General features: G+C 36.8%; 1 long non-coding RNA gene across 2 annotated transcripts in view; it reads left to right on the top strand.

The window, feature by feature from the left end:
• LOC119257795 (uncharacterized) overlaps nucleotides 1–11,315 on the top strand; it is a 50,826-nt gene extending 39,511 nt beyond the window's left edge. Inside the window, exons 3-5 of one of the 2 annotated variants that reach the window (XR_005128121.2) lie at nucleotides 5,534–5,642; nucleotides 8,844–8,938; nucleotides 10,943–11,315. This is a non-coding gene — a long non-coding RNA (uncharacterized LOC119257795). Of the gene's footprint in view, nucleotides 1–5,533; nucleotides 5,678–8,843; nucleotides 8,939–10,942 lie in introns of both variants that reach the window. The other variant, XR_005128122.2, reaches the window with a different exon arrangement.
• Nucleotides 11,316–22,065: the final 10,750 nt, after the last annotated feature.

The following is a 22,065-nucleotide window of genomic DNA, read 5'->3' as shown; positions in this document are numbered from 1 at the left end:
ATCTCTGAGTCCACAACCGAAAATAGGTACATTCGAAAAGCTGAAAAACACAATCATCAAAACCTTCATGCATAACCAATCCTCATTCACACATACTCCTTAAACCCACTTTACTAAGTAAATCCAAAATGTCTTCAGTTCTTGAGCCACAGAGAGATCCATCTTCCTTGCATTCAGACAGCAGGTGTGGAGGCCTCCCTTTCCCCTTGGTTGTGCATTAATTCCCCTCTTACCGATTCATCACTAAGAGGATTGGGCTTCTTGGTAGAAAAATAGTGGAAAGAGGAGAAAAAAAAAAACACAGATCCTTTCAGTTACTATCATGAGAATTTGCAATCCCATTGCTTTTCTCCCCTGAAATTAAAATAAACCTGAGATGCAGATAAATGAAGTAAAATGATGATGACACTCATCTTGGTAGATTACCTTCAGGGAATAATGAAATTCACACTGGAGAATTTTACGATGTACAATTTCCATTTAGGAAAATCTTTATACTCCATGGAACAACTAGTTTAGGGTTTGTTTGGAGTTTTTCCCCTTATTGGAGGGGCCTCAATGTGGGCCTAACAGCAACATTATAAAATCCTGGAAAATACATAAAGTCTAAGAATGATAGCAATTAGAGATGGAGGAGACCCATTATATCATCCCTTAGGCCCCAGGGAATCAATAGAAAATGTTCCCTAGAATAGATTTTCTACTTCCCTTATCCTGTTGACTTTCAAATTACTCTAGGGAAGGAGTTTCCACATTTCCTTTACTATATCTTTCCCGCATCTTATAATTCTCATCATAATTTTTCAGGGTACTTAATTCAATATGTTCATTTTCTGAAGATGACAGTGGTTCTCTTTTACTCAAAGTTGTAGACATCTGTTAAAATTAGCACTTCACTCTTTCAAAGCTGTAACTACCTCTTCATTTTTTTCTTTATTAGAACTTATCTCCTTTTCTCTGATTCTCTATTTTCATACTGCAGGTGGGGCAGGGAGCACATACAAGAAATCTTGGCAATTTGAACAATGGAGTTTTAACAGTTTGAGACATAACATTTCAGAATTCCAACAACAGAGCTCCTCTCCTGTTTTGAGCACTTGCAGTGTGAAGCTGATGTCCCCTTTCAAGTCACATGTGTACTGGCCAATTCACATGGTCACCCCTAGACTGTGCACTGCGTAACCTCAACAAATGTTCACAATCCTATAAAAAAATACCCTTCTTTCATTTTCTTCAATGTCCCCTTCAAATTAAACTTGATGTGAATATATGTTGGTTCATATATGTACCTGTATGTGTTATGGTTATAAATTATTTTAGGCATATTTTCCTTATGAATACTAATAGAGTATAGGACTGAGAGCCATGTGAAAAATCATAAACCCATGTTTTCCAGATAGAGCTAGAAAAGGTAGATGTTATGGGCCTAGAGATAATTAACTCAGACAACAAAATCAGATAAGAACCCAGACTTCCTCTCAAGAGCTATTACTCATACTCAGTGTTTGTTCTGAAGATCCACTCACCATGCCTATGAGAATGTCCTTCACTTTTTATGGACTTCAATTTTTCTAACTCTAGCAGAAAGAAGTTCGCCATATAAGAGGTGGCACACTTGTAATCATGGAATGACTTTGACAGGAGTGTTTACTTTTTTTTAAGTGTCAATTCAAGATAATTTTAATACAACGATATGGATGTCTAAGCTTTAGGGAATGTCTATTTGCTGACTCTTCACATCCTTTCCTACATTTCCTCCATTTTCTCAGCCTACAGCTCCTGCTTTCCACTCAGAGATAAGTGACTCCTCTTTGAGCTGGCTTTCTACTCCTTGTTGCTGACACCCTCCAGTCACTGATTTCCTTTGACAGACAAGAAGATCTGACAACCCTTGACAAAAACTAGTTCACAGCAACAATTAGCTGGAACCCAGCATAGCTGCTCCTTTTCAGTGGGCCATGTTGTGTCCTCCAAGTTCACACCCCCTCCCTCATGTGGCTCCCACTTTGCGCTCTGTATTTTAGTATGTGACCTTCAGGTAAAATATTATTATCTGTTACATTCTTTTACATAATTTATGGGTATATCACAGGTGCATGGTGACATGGGATGGTTATATCATGATTCAATTATGTCAAATAGAGTGTTTTTATTGACATGACCAGGGTCTTCTTTAAACTGACCAAACAGGCTGGTGGTTTTGGCATTGTGTGAATGCTGCCTCAGTGAGGCTCTACTGAACTTCGAGTAGAAATATGTGCCAAATTATATGCAAATTTGTATTTTTCATGGGAGCTAAGAGTTCTGGCACTTAATTTTGATTTTTTATAGCTAAGAATGTAGCATTGGCCAAGTTCTGCATGTTTAATCCTTTTAATCATTCAACATAAATCATGCTCTCAGTCCCTTAATCATTCTTGTTATTCTTCTTTGAACTTCCTCCAGTTTCCTTACATCCTTCACTGCATAAAGAAGAGTTGTTTTTTTTTTTTTCTTTTTAAACAGTCCTGTTTTCCTTCCAAGAATCCATTCTGTGATTCATTCACTGGGGGCTCAGATGATCTGCTGCCATGAGATACTCCAAAAGAAATGCAAGTTTTGGTCCTTGAAAAGCCAAGGATATTCACAGGGACTTACAGGATACCTGGCTCACTTGTCTGCCACATCTGACCCAGAAAGATGATTTTAGGTCCTTTTTTGCTTAAGTAATTCAGAGAAAGATTTATATGATGCCTTGGTAGCATACTCTACATTCTTTGGTCATTCATTCATTCACTCATTCAACATCTACTACATGAATGAGACAGTTCTTGCTCATCTCATGTTAAGTCTAGGAAGAGAAATAGTAAGTGAAATACAATTGTCACATCACTTAGAATCAGAGATTTATCTATTATCTATCTCCTTTAAACTGATTATGGTAGTAATAGAGAATATGTCTCAGAGAAACTCATGGAGGTGGGGAGACCCTAGAGGAAGTGTCAACATATATTCACAGGTTCCTCCCTAGCTCCAGGAAAATGCCAGCTCAAGCTGAACTTTGTCTTTCTCATTACTCTGCCCCAACACTATAGAGTCTGCCATGAAGTAGGTACTCAGCAAATGTTCTAAAAAATAACCAACCTATCATTTCACTCTTTCATAAGGATAATTGATACTTCTTGACTTTCTTAAACATTATACAAAACATAGCTTTAAGCCAATTATTAAAGCTTCCCATACCCTCCAATGTACCTTTCAAATTGGATTGGTGGCCAAAGATCCTAGTCCAGAGAAATTTAGAGTCACTATTGCTTAAAGCCATTTAGTTCAACTGATGCATGAATTCCCTTCATTGGGCATCTTGCCAGTTATCATTCAGCCTTTGCTTGAATACATCTAGAAACAGAGAGCTCACTTTCTCTCAGGGCAGTTGTCCCTGTGCAGTATAACTATTAGAAATTTTTTACTTAATATTAACTATTCTGTTTTTCCTATGGACTCTAACCATTCTCTTGGTAGTCAGAAGCAAACTAATTTTTCTTTCCACTGAGCGATCTTTAGGGTATTTTGAGATTTTCATATGTTCTTCCTCAACTTTTTCTACTGCATATTAAATCTCTTTGGTGCCTTTCTACACCTAAAAACATAGTGCAGAAATTCCAGCTCGGGAGCCTTGCATATATTCACTGTGATGATTCAAATGTGAATAACGGGAAGGAACCAGCCGAGGTGTCTACTTATGTTAAGAACTAAAGAGTTCCTTAAGAAACTCTTAAGGAAACCAGTAAGTAGCTAGCTAACCAACTACAAGTCATCTTTCAAGAAGCAGGAGAAATCAAGGACCTGAGCTCAGCTAATTCTACAGATCCAGATTTCTCTTAAACTTGCACCAGTGGAGGACAGGGAATAGTGAGACCCAAAGACCAAGAGCCCAGAAATCTTTGATCAACACTGAAAACACAAGTTAATGCTATTTTGAAGCTTGAGTAATGTATACCACATGAGATGAAAAAGTGGGGGAAGAATACAATATCATATTAGAGCAGAAAAGACAATATTAGCTCTATAGCAAAGAAGGAGCGAAGATGGAGAAGTGATGAAGAAAATATCATCAGAATGGCGGGTGGTGTTTAAGAAAATGTTAGAGTAGGAAGGGGAATGAGGTAGTTGAGAGATAGTTGAGAGAAAAGAGTTCTGCATCTGACAAACGTGAGACATCTCTGGGTCAGATTTGAGGAGGACTGGCATTCTTATAAATAGGCTAAGAGAAACACTTATTTTCCCCCATTTGGTTTCGAAACACATTCAGGAAAATTGTTGCATAAACAAAAATGATAACAAAAGCTTCTATCTCCATTGAGTTCACCTTATGAACCAGGCACTGAATTAACAACTCATTTAGACCTCATACTAATCCAAAATCACATTCTCTTTTACAGATAAGAAAATCAAGACAGAGAAACTATTTTATCCAAAATCCACAACTAGTAATGGCAGAAAAAAACGAATATTTGTATCTAACTTTTATACCTGAGTTCAGAAGTGATGATACTATTTTGCATCTTAATGTAATTTCCTGATGTCATAATTCAAACTTCAATAATAAAGCATTTATGGGCCTCCCTGGTGGAGCAAGGGGTTAAGTACAGCAATGTGAAGCTATCCAAAGCCTCTGCAGCATGAGTTCCATCCTCAGCTGTCCAGGGAGCTACCCACATTGTGCAGCAGACCTCTCCTGTCTCACCTGCTGCTCCCCTCAGCAGTGTATTTCAGTCAGTCTGCCTGTTCTGTTCTCCACTGTGTCACGGGTGAATCCTCTCACTCCCCGCACCTCTGGCCTGTATCCCAGTTCTTGTATGCATATATAAATAAAATATTTTAAAAAATAAAGCATTTACATTTCAGTTGAATATGTTTGGTGCCTTAGTCAATGCTTTTTTAAAAAAGTTGCCAAAACTGAGTGTATATAAAACATCAAACGAAAGTTTATGCATATGTGCATGGAAGTAAAGTGAGTCGGTTTCTTCAGGAACTGTAGTTATCAATAGTGTCTACAGCATTATCCATCACCTGTTGTTGAGCAAGAGGTAGGTTACAATTAGTCCTGCTGAGTGAAGCCAGCTCTTGCAGAACTAGCACATCCCAAGGGGTCGTCTGTCTGAAGTAGCATCTTCCTATCACTACCAGGTCAAAAGTAACGAGAGAGGTGATGTATATTGTCCCAGACCTCATGTGTTCATCACTGTCTTCTATGCCCCTCAATATACCCTCAACAGAGAGCTTTCAGCTCTGGTGCAAGTGAACCCAATCCTCTCATGTGTCATTCTGGGGCATTCTGCTTTATAAAAGACCTTTTAGTGAACCATAAAATACCTCACCCCATTACCTTTGAAAAGCTGGCCTTAAGAATGAAAGCAAACTTAGCTGCACTGAGCAGAACAAGGTGAGCCAATTGTTATTTCTCCTGAATAGAGCCCATCTTACTTCCTTCTTGGACTGAGTGCATTTAGCAAAAGAAAACAATGGTTTAATTGCCTGCTCCTCTTCACAGCACACAGATCTCATGTTATAAGCCAGAAGCAGAATCCAGTATGGAGAGCAAAGCATTCTAGACATGCTGATACTTTATGTGCCCGAGAACTGACATTTACAACCCAGAGGTACTTTACTACTAATGATCTTTGAAGTTAACAAGGTTTGTGAATGCTTCTCAGCATTATTATTACTATCTGTATTAATAGCATTAGTGATCTCCTTTATTCTTCCAACACTTCGTGCTACTAATTGGCATCAGTATAAACAGAGGTATTAATGCTATCAGGCAATGCAAGCAGAGTCAACTCTGGCAGCTTTGTGGGTTTAATATGGAAATGTTTGCTATTTAATGAGGACACAAAATGTTAATCTGCAGAACAAATTGTATTTATAGTGAAACTAATTTTCATATGCAAATGTGACACACATCACTTGGAAAATTCCTGTTGCTGCTGGCCAGCCCTCTGTGACCTTTCTGAAATGCAGCACTTTGAAGCAGTAGCTAATGGTTTCATGCACAGAGGCTGATTACTTTCATTTTCATACAGAAATTAGTCAAATCGGAATGACTCTGACTTCAAATTGACACAACAGAGTCATCATTTGCTTAGCCATAACCTATACTCTCTTGATTTCTTATCTGTTCCTTCAATTCAGAATTCCTTTGCAGCTTTTGCTATACATGAAAAATTATATAACAGATGACTGAAGAATGTTTTAATTTCACTAATAGAAGAGTTGTTAAATCATAAATTATAAATATAATCCTATTGGATGAAGTCTATTTTGATGATGTTTTATAATTATTTATTTTTCCTTCACTGAATAAGGAACAAATATATGGCACATCATTAAACCTAGTAAATTTGGTGTTAATTCGTTTTTTGGGTACTCTTCCTACTCTTTCAAATGCATGAGTTCTCTAATCTGAAGCCTCATGGAAGTATAAAATGCTAGGATTCAAATGGCCTTAGAGATTATCTGCCAAGTCCAAATATTTGCATGTACAGAAGAGCGAAGTGTGGCTCAGTATGGTGAAATGGCAAGCGGGAAAGCTGTAGAAGAGATTAAAAGTCAGGTGCTCTTCCAAGATGCTTATAAAATAAAAATTAAAATAAAACACCTTTACTGTAGTGTTGCTGACTATAGAGTTAGATAAATGACTTTTCAAACTTTGTATAAAAGATGTTGCCAGCATGTATCAGGTTTTGGTTGGACATGACAAAAAGAAAGGAGTGAAGTGAACAACTTACCAAGAATAAAAATTAGTAAGAAAAAAAAAAAAACTTTGTTAGACAAAGGGGAGGGCCCAGTATAAGACCTGAGGGACTGTGGTGGAGGACTGCGGGCACTTTAGTGTGGGTGTCATGTGGTAACATACACCTGAAGAGGTATGAACCTATTTCTCTGAATAATATAAAGTGTTGTAAACCAACATTACCTCAACAAAAAGGGCCTTCCTGGTGGCGCAGGCGGTTGGGCACAGAGCTGTGGAGCTGTCCACAGCCTCTGTAGTGCGGGTTCAATCCGGGCCAGCCAGGAGATATCCACATGGCCCAGCAGACCTCTCCTGTCTTGCCCACTGCTCCCCTCAGCAGTGTACTTCAGTCTATCTGCCTGTTCTGTTCCCCACTCTGTCTCTGGTGAATCCTCTCACCCCACACACATCTGGCCTGTACCCCGGTTCTTCTTGTATGCATGAATAAATAAATTTAAAAAAAAAAGAGTTACAGAAAAATATAAAGTAGAAAATGAAATAAAAAAGTTTTCTTAGAATGAATGAATGAAATATAGAGATGTTTTAAGGCTTTAGAAAGTAAGGCATTTAACTCTATTTGAAAGTGGTGATTATTTGTGAGAGGCAAAGGAGTAATATTCCTAATACACAAAAACTTCTCATAAAGTAACAAAGCAAGAATCCTTGACCAAGAATTGTGCAAAACATTGGCATTAATAGTTGAGCAACAAAAAAACAAATGGTCAACAGCTTATTGAAGTGTTTGATTCAAATTTGTAATTAAAGAATAATGATCATAGTTATCATTTAAAATATCTTTATTTGCAAGCATTATTCTAATTATTTTCTAATTCTTATAAAACACACAACACTGCAGGGTAGGTCTTACTATAAGCTTGATATACACAGAGAAGTTAAGTTAGTTCCCAAAGGTCATAAAGTGACCCAGTTCTACTCACGTAGTCTGTCTGGGCTCTAACCATCATGCTTAACTGCTTTGAAAACAAACTGAGAATAATTGTTAAAATAATAAATAATGTTGAGAATTTCAGAAAATAGATACTTTTCTCAACTATTGATAAAAACAAATTATTAAACCTTCTTATAGATAATAAAAGAAAATTTTAAGGTAAAATACTGGCAATAGGTATCTAAAATCTTTTTTGAAGTATATCATCTTGACTGTAGCTTTTTTTTAAAGATTTATTTATTTATGCATATAAGAGCTGGGGTACGGTCAGACCTCCAGGGGGTGAGAGGGTTCACCAGAGACAGACTGGGGAAGAGAACAGGCAGACTGACTGAAATACACTGCTGAGGGGAGCAGAGGGCAAGTCAGAAGAGGTCTGCACCATGTGGGTTGCTCCCTGGCCGGCTGAGGATCGAACTTGTGCTGCAGAGGCTGCAGATTTGCATCATAGTACTGTGCTTAACCCCTTGGGCCACTAGGGAGGCCTGACTGTAGCTTTTCTTTCATGTTATTTTATCACAGTAAAGATAGTATGTGTGTACAAAATTTACCTCTTAGAATAAATTACTCATAATAGCAAAATTATCATTTTAATTATAATTAAAATTATAATTATAATTTTGTTGGAAGCAATATATATGTTATATATATATTATACAATATATAAAAATATATTATTAAATATATAATATATTATTAAATATATAATATATTATTAAATATATATAAATAAACCAAACTATGTTATTAAATATACTATATAAAATAAATATACTATATATTTTATGATATATAATATATTATTAAATATATAGATTAAATATAATAGATTTGAAATGTGGAGAATTATAGGTGATTATCACATTTGTTAGTAAATTTTTATTCAATAGGCATCATATAACGATAATGTCAGATTTAAATAAGTGTTCTTCAAAATCTTTTCATAATACAGTCTAGGGTTGGGTTGATGTTTTGTAAATTGTCTGTGTGGATAATCTTATATTGTGACATTAACATTGAACTTGGAGTCTTCTGATCTGTCTTCTGGTTACTACCTCCAGAAAATTAGAACTAGGAGAAATTTTAGAAATGAAACAATTCAACGCCTTTGTTTTACAGATGAAAATGAGAGGCCACGGAGAACAGATGGCTTGCCCAAGATCACCACCCAATGTGGGACAATCCAGGAGTGGAAGGCAGGTCACCTACCCAAGGTTGCTAGTTCTTTCTCACTACAATGTCTTCCTGTAATTGCTTGCCAGTCATTGTGAAATTGGAGGACTGGACCAGTAATTTCTCAATGCAGAGTACAATGATTGCAAACATAGAACATGATGTCAAATAGCCACGGTCAACACCAAATTTTCTCTTTTATTTTAATTGTAGTGGAAGCACCAAAGCAGAGCTTACATAAATTATTTTGTACCTCATAAAACATACAATGCTACAGGGCAGGCCTTATAGAATTCTCATAAGGTCTCTTAATGTTAAGAAACCTTAAAAAGAGAATTTTTTTGAGACTCATTTTTTTAATTACAAAATAGTGAATCTGATAATGTCCATATCCTAGGCTGCAGTGAGAAATTTAAAATACAGCAATTTTTTTTTAAAGTTTAGTACAACAAAAGACAAATGATTACCACTCTGCTTTGTCTCTTTGGACATGGCATTTTGTACTGACCCCCCCACCCCCACCCCTGTTGTGCTGTCCTTTGGCAGAGGGGAGGTACTGGGAAGATGATTGACCATAACCACTGTCCCATTTTCCCCTCTTTGCAGATGACTAAAAGCCATCTTTTTTTTTTTTTTTTTTTAAGATTTATTTATTTATTTGTACAAGCACTGGGTATAGTCAGAAGCACAGGAGGGTGAGAGAATTCACCAGAGCCAGAGTGGGGAACAGAACAGGCAGACTTATGAAACACACTGCTGAGGGGAGCAGCGGGCAGCAGGAGAGGTCTGTGCGCCATGTGGGACCCTCACCTGGCAGCCAGGGATCGAACCGGCATTGCAGAGGCTGCGGGAAGCTTTGCAGCCCAGTGCTCAAATGCTGCGCCACCAGGGAGGCCCTAAAAGCCATCTTTTTCTGATGAAGGAGGAGTTACTTTTCTTTCTACTGCCTGGCCTCTAGGGAAATCACTTCTGCACCATCTCCAGACTAGTAAGTTATCCAAGTTTATAAGAAAGGAACATAGTTTATGAGCTAAGAAATGTCAGCTCTCTGTATTGGATAGTAGAGCAATGGCAAGTTTGCTACTGTGCAGGCTGCTTTCATGTGGGAGTTACAACTTGTAGTGCCCAAGCACATGAAAAAATGGATAAAGATTCACACTCTAATCGACCTTCACCACATTCACTCCTGGCTTGTGCAAAATCAAAGAAGTAACCAGTAATTGGTGTTAGGGTTACAAAGGATGGGGGAAAGGGTCAAAGAAACAAGTATGACACTAGATCAGTGGGTGAAATCTTGCACCAGTTCACCCTGCTACTACCTTGTTCTGCTCTATGCTGTTGGGCAGATCTTGTAATTTAAAGATGAAGGAATTGAATCAAATGGCTTAGAGGTATATTTGCATCTGACAATTTATAAAGATAAAATTCAGAGTCCAGATTCCTGCTCTAGTCCAGTCAGGATATTTACTCATACAAGAAGGTAAAACCTCAATTTCTATAAGATGCTAGAACAGACTTATAGAGGAAAACTCCCTCCCTCCCTGTCCAACCTTTCCTGGCAATGATCCAAAGCTGTATTTCCACAGAGAAGCTAGTAGAATTTATCAGGGATCTTGGACTCCTTAATCCCATTAGCAATCTGCCTAAAGATTTGGCCTCATTCACTCATCACTCCCTTTACAATATTTAAATGCAATTAGGATACATTTGGTTGAATATTGAGGAGCTATTTTTAAATGGTGATAAAAAGAACTCATCACATTTGGCTAAACCAAGTTGCAAATATTCCAACTGTTCATCTGCATCTCTTATTGGTGTTCAGAGAAGCCATGAGCTCACTTCTTCTCTGTAATGTACCCCCTGACATGAGAACAAGAACATTGCTGTCCTGAACATGCAGGGCACTTATTTCCCAATGACTTCCAGAGGCTTCAGTTTACTAGAGCAATTCTAGTTAAAATTTCAATGTCTCACAAAAATGCTGTTTTCTATTGTCATTTGAAGTTTAAGATAAATTGACAGTTGAATACTTTCTTGCTTTGCAGGTAGCAGAGAAGAGTACTCATCAATAATGCCCTTTTCCTTAGCCTTCAGAAAATATCTACAAATGCACCACCACTGAAAGGTGACAAGCTTTTATAGATTCATAGTGACTTACAACCAGCGTGGCTGCAGAAAGGAAAAGACGATCAGTTTTCACATGTCATGTAGCAGAGCAAAAGGGAAAATGAGAAATGCTACTAAAAATGCTGAAATGCTAATAGGTGCGAAGTCTCTAATAAATCCTTCTGTCAATTCCATGTCCAAATTACAAAGAACCTGGAGACATAGGTTCTGATGAAAGCGTTCCTATTCAGGTGAGGGGAAGCAGAAAATCAGTCTCCAGACTGGCTTAGCTATCTAAATGTTCTAATTAAATAAAACAATTAGGAGTTGGCTTCTGTCCTGCAAGTTATTCTCCTTCTGATGAAATCCCAAAGAATGGCACAAAGCCAAAATTGCTCAAGTGACTTCTTGTTTAACTCAACAATTTAAGTGCTCATCAAGTGTTAAATTTAAATGTGTGTAGAGATTATTACCTCCCTTCCCCCCCCCCCCAAAAAAAAAAAAGAATCAGAGAAAAAGTGTGAATATGCATACACAGGGCCACACATTTTAGGTCAAGAGGGAAATAGCTTCAGGGTTATTTAGAGATTTAGCTTTTAGCAAAAGTCATTTTTCTCTCTCCAGTAAGCCTGTGAGCTTTTAATAGCCACTTTCCTTGATTGCTTTCTAGATCATCCTCTGCTGCCAAGTGCCCCAATATGAACACACAGACGCTAGGCCTTGAGGGGGAAGGGACTTCTGAGAGGATTCTGAAACGAGAATTCTAAAAGCTTTCCCAGGCTGAGTCAACCATGTTGCTCACCTAAATTATGTAATATCATAAAGTCCCAAGCTCAGATTTCAAGAATCATTCTTTTTAGTTTGAATATTGTTTCTTTTAGAGTAGTAAGATGGTTGGAGAAATGCCTTTCTCAGAATTCCTTACATTTTTCTGAAAATATTATGATGAACCTTGCAGTTAAGATGTTTTAGTACTATCAGATGCCTAAAGGGTGATACCAACTTGTTATTTATTTCCTTGGTATTTTTTGGTTAAAAACTACTGACACTTCAGTAGGTTTTTTCTTAACAGGTTAAGTTTTTACTCCTTTAAATTTACTCCAGATTTTCAGAGTAGAGAAACTGGCATAGTCTATTTCGATACAAAACCAACCAATAAGGAGGCAGAGGATATAACCAAGATCAAAGACACAAGGAGTGCCTCCCTGGTGGTGCAAGGGGTTAAGACACACCTATGAAGCTGTCAGCAGTCACTGCAGCACGAGTTCGATCCCCAGCCAGGGAGCTACCCACATGGCACAGAAGACCTCTCCTGATTTGCCCACTGCTCCCCTCAGTAGTGTATTTCAATCAGTCTGCCTGTTCTGTTCCCCACTCTGTCTCTGGTGAATCCTCGCACCTCTGACCTGTACCCCAGTTCTTGTGTGCATAAATAAATAAATCTTTAAAAGAAAAGACACAAGGAAGTGAACACAAGTGCCAAATACTTCCTCCCTCATTTTCACCTTACCTGTTTACCAGGTGAGAAGCCTCCTGTGTCTCAAGACTGTCTGGCATTTATACCATTTTGCCTGCTCATGGTCTCGGTAAATTCTTCAGTCAAAACTCAGTCAAATAAGAACTTTCTTGATGTGCTACTAATTATGTACTTACTCTGTTTTATTTTGTACCAAGACTTTGGGAATAAAGAAAATTTCCACCTAGCAAGTTGAATCACACTCACCACTGTGGTGAATTACTAATGATCTTTGAAGAGTGCACGCTTCTTTTTGAAAAGCTTGCCCATACTAATTTCTCATAACATTTGCATAATAGAAATAGTTAAAAGTTCTGAAAAGGAAGTTATTATTCTAGCCTATATCTTAAATACCACATTTACTAAATGTTTACAAAATACCCAGCACTTGAACAGATACTGAGTTTCCTTCTAAAACACATTGAAAATAAGAGACATTACCTTGAGTAGAGATTGGAAGACGAGTGTAGGATGAGTTAATCAGGCTTTTTACGCCACTAGTCTCTATGACTATCACCTGTGGCCTTGATCGTGTTAATGTAGAAGGCGTGAGGGTGTGGGGCACACTTGCCTGATTGTGGACATGTGGAGTATGTGCATGCTTATGTGCAAGTTTGCATACTAAAGCTTTGCAGTGGGGATAAAACCAGCAGCAGCAGCAGCAGCAGTGAAAGGACAAGCGATGTGACTACAGAGAGGGCGAGACCACCAAATGACACAAGACAGAAGGAGAGAATGCCAGAGAGAGCGCAGAGAAAGAGTGTGAAGATTCGTGGGGGGCTAGGAGGTTCAGTTGCCTGCCTGCCTCCCAGCATCCCCTGACCAGCCTGCATGCCAGCCATCCTTGCCTGGTGTGCTTGGTTCCCTGAGAGAGCATTAAAGCCTGAAAAATCCACTGAGGCCTCTGAGACCCTCCTTTGTCTTCCATCTGAATCAACAGTGAACCTTCCCTGTGCTTGCTGGCACAACAATGAGAATCACCAAAACCTTAACAAGAACCCAACATTACAAAGAATGTCCCCACTTTTACTGAACCCATAGTAACTGCCAGGCACTGAGTTAGGCAATTGACATACATTATTTCTAATTTTCCCAGCAATTCTTCACAATAAGTTATTAAGACTATTTTATTGGTGTGACAAATTATGTTTTAAGAGACTGTGAATTTTCAAATATCACAGAGGAAAAAAACAGAATTAGAACAGGAAATGTTTAAACTTAAGCTGATATTTATTATATCACATTGCCAACATGTGCAACTAAACAATCAATTCTCTACTTTTCCTTTTGAAAAGAATATTTTATTAATAATAATAATAAATGTCCTTAATATTGTATTAAAATATTTAGCTTAGTAAAAAATATTCAGCTTAGTCACACATACATCAAGTCACATTGTACACTTTAAATATATTATATTTTTGTCATTTGTGCCTCAATAAAATTGGAAAAGAAAATTGAAAATAAAGCTTTATAAATGGCAGTCAAATCTATTTATCTCTGAGTTTTAGATATAATCTTCAAGCACTGAAGACATGAGTTGTCCCCAAATGATGTTTTATAATGCTGTCTTAAATCTTTCACATCAAGGGTCAAGAGTCTCTAGTCTCTTTTACTGCAGGTGGAAGGGAGAGAGGGATACATGCTCCTGAAAACTTAGAGAAGGAACTAATAGGGATGTGTTACCAATAGTCTAGACAAACAGTTTGTAAGTAGTAATCTACTAATTTACTGAGTGAATATTCAAATGCATGATGTGACCAGCCATCCCAGGCTGCCTGAGACCGAAGAGGTTCTTGGGAAGTGGGACTTTCAGAGCTAAAGACTGTGAAGTCCCAGGGAAATCAAGATCACTGAAAGATCAGTGTTTTTCATAAAGTTTTGTGCCTGGACAATAAACACAGTGAATGTAACTGGTGAAACAAAGATATTGTTAGGTGAAGGATATAAGATTAATTCATAGTGCAGTTTAAGCATGAATGGAAGTAACAGTGTCCCCCCCCCATTAAGGTACAATGATTATTATATTTATGAAATGCCATGCATTTTATATTCTTTTATTCTAGTATCTATTATACTTTTCTAAATTCTATTTGCTCATTTAGGACTTTGGGATTAGATCACCTCTTCAGGTGGCTTCCACACTAACATAATAATAGTAAAATAAGTACCATGATCTAAATTGATCTCCTTGGAGACTTGTTTGGCTTCCACACAGCATAGAATTCATCCGGAAAATACCATTTTCTCTGTGAAGAGATATGGAAAGTAGCTGAGGATGCTGGTTCGCTTAGGAGTAGGGCATGTATCCATGTAGTAAGGAAGTGCCAAATGACAAATTTAAGCAGACTTCAAGGTTATTTAACATTTTTAAGAGCAGAAATTAGGAGCAGGGCTCTAACCAATTGAGAGAAAACAGACCGCCTGTTTCCCAAAGGCAGATGCCAGTAATGGATGCTTTCAGGGTGAGCTGAGATGCACAGGCAGGGGCCACCATCCTCCATAGATTGTCATGGACAAAGAGACTCACACAGACATTACTTTAAGAAAGCAAGAACTTGGGGGCCTCCCTGGTGGTGCAAGAAGTTAAGTCTCAGCACTATGAATCTATCCACAGCCCCTGCAGCACAAGTTCAATCCCCAGTCAGGGAGCTGACCCACATGGCACAGCAGACCTTTCCTGTCTCATCAGCTGCTCCCCTTAGCAGTCTATTTTAGTCAGTCTGCCCAGTTCTGTTTCCTACTCTGTCTCTGGTGAATCCTCTCACCTCCCGCACCTCTGGCCTGTACCTCAGTTCGTGTATGCATAAATAAATAAATCTTAAAAAAAAAGAGAGCAAGAAAAAACACCACAGTAAATTGAAGATATGAGGGTCTTTTTCCATCATCCTGAGGGCGCAAGACTCTGTACATCAATAGTCTGTTTTGGGAAAGAGAACGATGGGAGGCTCAGTCTGAAATGTTGAATGTTCACTTGAAGGAAATTATTATCAAATGAGGGAAATCACTTAAAAAAGAAGATAAAGAGAAAGGGAATTGTGAGGAAACAGATGTAAAGGTAAGGAAATAAGCAAACAGATAAATGAATGTACAAACAAATGAATGAAAATAAAATTAGTTTTGCTTGATTTTTGCACATTTAAGTAGTGGTGAGAAAATTTGCTCATTCACCACAAAGAAATTCATTAGAGGATTTAGAAATTATAAAAATGAATAATAAGTATATTAGTATAATAATTCTACCTCCCAGTGAAAAAATACTTTGTTTAGATAGAATTTTAATATATATATTATTAAGCTGTGCACACATTCTGCATCTTGATTTTCATATATTATGATCATAAAGCAGTGTCAAATGCACTTTAATAATTCTTTTTTTTAAAAGATGTATTTATTTATGCATACAAGTACTGGGGTACAAGCCAGAGTTGTGGGGGCAGTGAGAGGATTCACCAGAGACAGAGTGGGGACAGAACAGGCAGATTGACTGAAATGCACTGCTGAGGGGAGCAGCAGCTGAGTCAGGATAGGTCTGCTGTGCCATGTGGGTAGCTCCCTAGTCCGGTATCGAACTTGTTCTGCAGTGGCTGTGGACAGCCTCATAGGTTGTGTCTTAACCCCTTGCACCACCAGGGAGGTCCCTGCTTTAGTAATTCTTAATAGTTTTATGATAGTCAAGTTGGAGAGGTCATATTTCATTTTATCATTTTATTATTGCTGACCATTAGTTTATTTACCCCTACCATTATAAACAATGATGATATAAACTTGATAAGTAGTTTATTCCCATGTATTTGTCTATGCACTTAACTTTAATTCTTCAAAAGGAATCTGCAAATGAAAGGATATGAATTCATTTTCTTCTCCTGAGAGGCTTAGCAATCTATTTCCTGAAAGTCTGTACCTAACTCTCTGTCAGTAATGTTGTATGAATGCCTCTTCAGAGCACCATTGCAATGCACAATATACCAACTCTAAAATCACTCAGTAGGAGAAAGGTAGTATCTAGTTTTTGTTTTTCTGGCTTTGTATTGAGGTTGAATATATTATATTTATTAGAAACATAAGACGTATGAAATCTATTTTTTTTGATATTTTCTTTTTTATTTGAATCTCTTGCTAAAAATTATATTACCGAAAATATTTGTTAAATATAGGCTTTGCATTTTTTCACTTTTTGACATGATCTTTTTTATTTTCATATGATCAAACCTCATCCATTTCTTCATGCTCAGAAAAGCATTCTTCTAAAATAACGTGAATACATGGTCTTTGTTTAATAGATTCTATGCTTTCATTTTACATCTAACGTGTTAACCTATATCTACAATTTTTCTTACTAGAACAAGGTTTTTAGTTTTTTCTGTAGGGTTAATAAATTGATATTTTAACTTCATGTGGTACATGAAAAAGAACTGACAGCAGCTTCCTATAGCAAGCAAATATTTTAGTTTCAAGGTTAATAGTTGTATAAGTATTCTTTGAATTTCAAGTAGACTGTCATAGGAGAGCTTCTTGCAAACAAAATAATTCTTCAATGTTTATATGACAAGAAACAAAATAAGTAAAAATCTGCTAGATAGGGCCTTCACCCTAACCTGCCTCTTGTCTGTATATTTTAGAATCTCAAGGTAAGTAAGCCTAAAACTTTTCAGCCCTCCTCCTTATATATATTCACAAGTTGTAATAGTGTACGATATTCTGATACATTTGTTCATTAGATGTTTTAATCACTCAAAGATTCAACTAATAAAAACCGTGTAACCTCTGACTTTTCCTTTAATTTTAGTCAAGGTTGAATTAAATTTGAAATTTAGAATTTTTTTACAGAATCATGTATTGGCAAATAGTTATGCTTTTTATTTCTGCTTCACATTTTATTTTATTTTGCTTCATGTAAGTTGAACAGTTTAAGTCATCCTAGTAACACTGAATATTGTTACCGATTTTAAATGGAAGGCTTCTGCATTCTCTTATAAGAATGCTGATTCAACTGGTGATTAAAAATGATATCTTTACTACAGTGGGAAAATGCTCATTGGTTCCCGATGTATCTTGAGCAATCAACTTTGAATATTATCAAGTACCATTTTGGTACCGCTTGAGATGACTGTTTTTATTTAGCCTGTTGAAGTAATTTTTAAATATATTTCTAAAAAGAAAGTATCTTCATACTCCTGTAATAAACTCTCCTTCATTGTGGTGGACAATTCATTAATTTGTCCACCATGCAAAGGAGCATAACCTGACACGACAAGCCATGAGTGAACACTTAGAAGCATAGAGGTGGCACTGTCCTCAATGTGGACTCAGTTATCCTCCTGAGAAAGGACATGTGTGACATGCTGGACTCAGAGGAAGGACTCCAGGAGAGGGTTTCAACTGCTGGTTGCTTTATAAATGTAGTAGGGAATTAGAAGGTGCAGGAAATACTCACAAATACCCAATGGTCTATGCAACAACACACACACACAAACAGACACACACTATATAAAGGTGAAACATGACCAGGATGACGAAAATAAACTTTTCCATTTAGAAAGGTGAAAAAATGGGAGGTAGGAGGCAGTTACTGATCCATAACAATTCTGAATCCCAGATTCAAATGACCCTTGTGAAAATACTTCATAAGAAACAACTCCAATCTTTAGAAGCTTACAGCTACAAGTATGTGTTTCTTATACACTGGTCTGCAAGTCAGCTATGTCAGCATTCTCCAGATAACAAGTCAGGTTCAGATTTGTCCCCTGTGTCTCTTAATCAAGGCCAGGATGAAAAAGCAGCTATTTTCTAGGGCACGTTGTTTCATTGTGGGGGAAGGAGTGCAAGAGGATTAGTGCAAATGCGGGTGCTATCACATCTGCCCATGCGTGTGTCCAAATCCCACATTAACGTTCTAATTCTTCCATAGCAGAAGGAATGGGGAGGAAATATCTGCTAAACAATGATAGACCCTACTACTGAGATTAAGAAATGTTTTAGAGAAATTTTCTTCTTCCAAACAAGCCCAGCAAAAGTAATCTTTCCTAATTTCAGAAGATCCTAGTGCCTAGTTAAATGTTCTTCATGTAAATTATTCTGTAAGCACAAGAATAAGTTTTACTTACCCACTGAATGAACATAAAAGGAAGGTACACAGAAGTACATAAATTCTACTTTGTACAGACAGCCGAATAGCAGGCAACTCAACAGAGAATTGGAAATCAGTTTCAGTGACCAATAAAAAAAATTCAAATAGATGGAATGATACAGATGAATTTTACATACGTTTGGGCAAATCCAATAGGCTAATCCATAATTCTTTCTTTATCTGAGCTTCCTTAATGGAAAAAAGTAGATAATTCTTAGGGAACTGATCTAGGTTTGTGAAGCCAGTGTTGGATATACATAAAAGAATTTGGGGGGAGTGGTGGATTCTGCAGGAATAATTACTGAAGTTATATAAAGACTGATCCCATGGTTAGGGGAGTATATACAAACAAACATGTACTCAGAGTCTTTTTCTGGCTAAAGTTGTCACAATACTGCTGAACAATCAAGTACCAAGGTTAATATCAGAATCTTAACCTGGTTTAAACCACGTATTAGTCAGCGTTTGTGATCAATCTCCAAGATCCTTAGAACACAGCAGAGTGTAAAAAGCTAAAATTAATTTTTCCATCTCTTCAAAGAATGGAAACTTGGACCGGGCTTGTCCAGACATGACTATGTGTCTGTGAGAGGCTGGCATTACAAACTGCAGCATCATACCAGTGCATTTGCAAAACACACAGGCTCAGTCCGTATGGGTGCAGGAATGCCACTTCATACTACAAGATGAGAGTTTATGTACTTTCTGTGTTGGTTCATTCTTTGGGTTTTTTTTTTTTTTTTTAAGAACAATTTTGTTTGCTGCATTTTTGAGTCCAGTTCAAGCCAATTTGATATAGGTACAAAGATACCTTCCAATCAAGGGCTGAAAAAGTCACACCTCTGGCTAAATCTTTCTAGAAAACCACTGATAATTACCAAACTATATAAAAAATTTGTAGAATTTCAAGTGACATAGTAGTTGGGGCTGAGGAGAGAAGTTTTAACTCATTGTTTAGAAAATGAGATGTGATTATTCCCATATTCTTTTGTTAATGTAAAAAACTGTCAAATCCAACTCTTAAAAAAACATAGATTTTATCAAGAAACAGTATTTGTAATCTTTAAGGCATTGAGTGGTCAAACCCAGTAAAGGATAAAGAGTATGTCTTCAACAAGGACAAGCAAAAATGGGAATGGGAAAGCCGCTTGCAAAAGATGCAAGGCACCATTTGCTTCATCATTTAACTACTTCAATTAGCAGGTAGTATGTGCAAGTACTATACTTTATTTTTGTGTACATATTTGTTACACATGCCAAGGTCAATACCAAAATAAGGCAAACATGAAATCTTCCCCCAGGAGCTCACAATTTTGGAGTAGAAGTTAAACACACATATACTGAACGTATGCGACTCTAACACAAGGTAGAAAATATGAACACATAGAAAAAATTAATTGGTAATTTAAAGTATAAGACCAGAATCAAAAAAAGGATATTCTTTCTTTCAGTTGAAATGCTGAAAGATAGGTACTAATATTGTACCCTGGAAAAGTAAGAAAAAGTACTAATTTCCAATAAATGGTCATGACAGATAACCAAAGGAAAAGCGCATTGCTAGCAATGATAAGATAGAAAAAAATTAGAAGAGGAAAAAATATATTGGAGAATACAGAAAAAGGGATTATTTCAATTATTCAAGTATGTAAATACCAAACTTTTGCACATTGACTGAAATTAATGAAATTATCATGCCTGACAATCTTTATATTAGGGTTTTTAAGATAATTGCAAATGTGATTAGAAATACTGTAAGTTAATAGAATTTCTTGGAAGAGAGAGGAATATCAGTCCAATATGCATGATACAGTGCATTTTGTGTATGTGTACATTCAAATTAATAACCTGAGATTACTATAAATGTATATAAATACCCACTAGGGAAGTTTTCAGAATGAAATTGCTGAGGGAACTTAATAATTATAGATTAGTTGTTTTACCTATGAAGCCTGGAATTTACCAGCAAAATTTATCAACCAATTTTCAATCATTTCAAAGAATACAAATTATGCCATGGCAGATTATACTGATTTATTATTGTCAAGTCAACTGACGTGACTTCCATAAGGAAATGTTTTGTCATACAAATAAAGGAGATACAAAAAGTATAATCTCATAGTGTCATCATTAGATTTTTGCCATTGCTCTTTCAGCATTTCCATTCTATTCCAATGTATTAGGAGTATTTAGATGAAGGTCATACACTGACCTTCATAATATTCTAGAAGTTAATTTTAATTTTTTTTACCAGTTTAAAGAAAAATCTCAATGTTGTGAGATTATTTACTTTAATTCTTTCTTGTTAAAATACATACTCTTCAGATAGTTTTAGGTTTAAGAAGCATTTATGTGACTGACAAAGTATTCTTAATTTATAACTTCCTTTGTCCTTATAGTATATGTCATTGCAATTTTACTTATGATTTCCTGCTTCTTAAGGTTTACTTGGAATTGTGTTTTTTTAAAAAAAAATAGATTGGAATTAAGGAAAACCAATGGCCTGCTTATGTGATTAAAATCTTCTAATTTTTAAATTGTTTTCGTTAGTAAACATGGCTTACATCATTTCTATTTTTGAATGTTTCATTTTTGGGTCAGCATTGAATACATTCTTAAATGTCTCAGAGATTTTTAAAGCTGAGTTCTTTGTGTATATTTATAAATAAAGCTTATTAATGAAATTATGCCAACCCTCTGCTCTTTATTTATTTTGTTTATTTTTTAAAGATTTATTTATTTATTTATACAAGAACTGGGGTACAGGCCAGATGTGCGGGAGGGTGAGAGGATTCACCAGAGACAGAGCGGGAAACAGAACAGGCAGACTGACAAAACATGCTGCTGAGGGGAGCAGCGGGCAAGACAGGAGAGGTCTACTGCACCATGTGGGTTGCTCCCTGCCAGCTGGGCATAGAACGCATGCAAAGGATTGCTTCATAGTGTGGTGCTTAACCCCTTGTGCCACCAGGGAGGCCCAATTACACTAGTTTTATTATAATTGGCAATGTTATCATTATAGGCCTTTCATTTCTAATACTTTTTTAATTTGCTAATTTTCTTTTTCCTTTTACTGATATGTAATTACAGAAAGATGGAATGATAGATCTTCTGACTGATCAGAATGCTTTCTCTATAAAGCATGACAGCCTGTGACTAAAAACCATTTTTCAGACTAAGCTGCTAGACCAATAGTTCCAAAGAGGAGCCCTTGCTCTGGTTACATTAAAATTACCTGGAGAACTTTAGAAAAATCATTCCTGCTCTGATATTTCTGATTTGATGGGTAGAACTTGGAGAGAAGCATCTTAGTACCAGAAACAACAAAGAGAGTCATTCATGGAGCTAAGGAAGGTCTGGGACAACCTTGGACGTGACCTACATCCGACCACAGCCAGAGAGGGACATTCCTCACAGCA

Source organism: Talpa occidentalis, unplaced genomic scaffold, assembly GCF_014898055.3.
Source record: "Talpa occidentalis isolate TD23 unplaced genomic scaffold, MPIMG_talOcc4v2.1 talOcc4.4, whole genome shotgun sequence".
Classification (NCBI taxonomy): Eukaryota; Metazoa; Chordata; class Mammalia; order Eulipotyphla; family Talpidae; genus Talpa; species Talpa occidentalis.
This window is presented reverse-complemented; position numbering and strand designations above follow the sequence as displayed.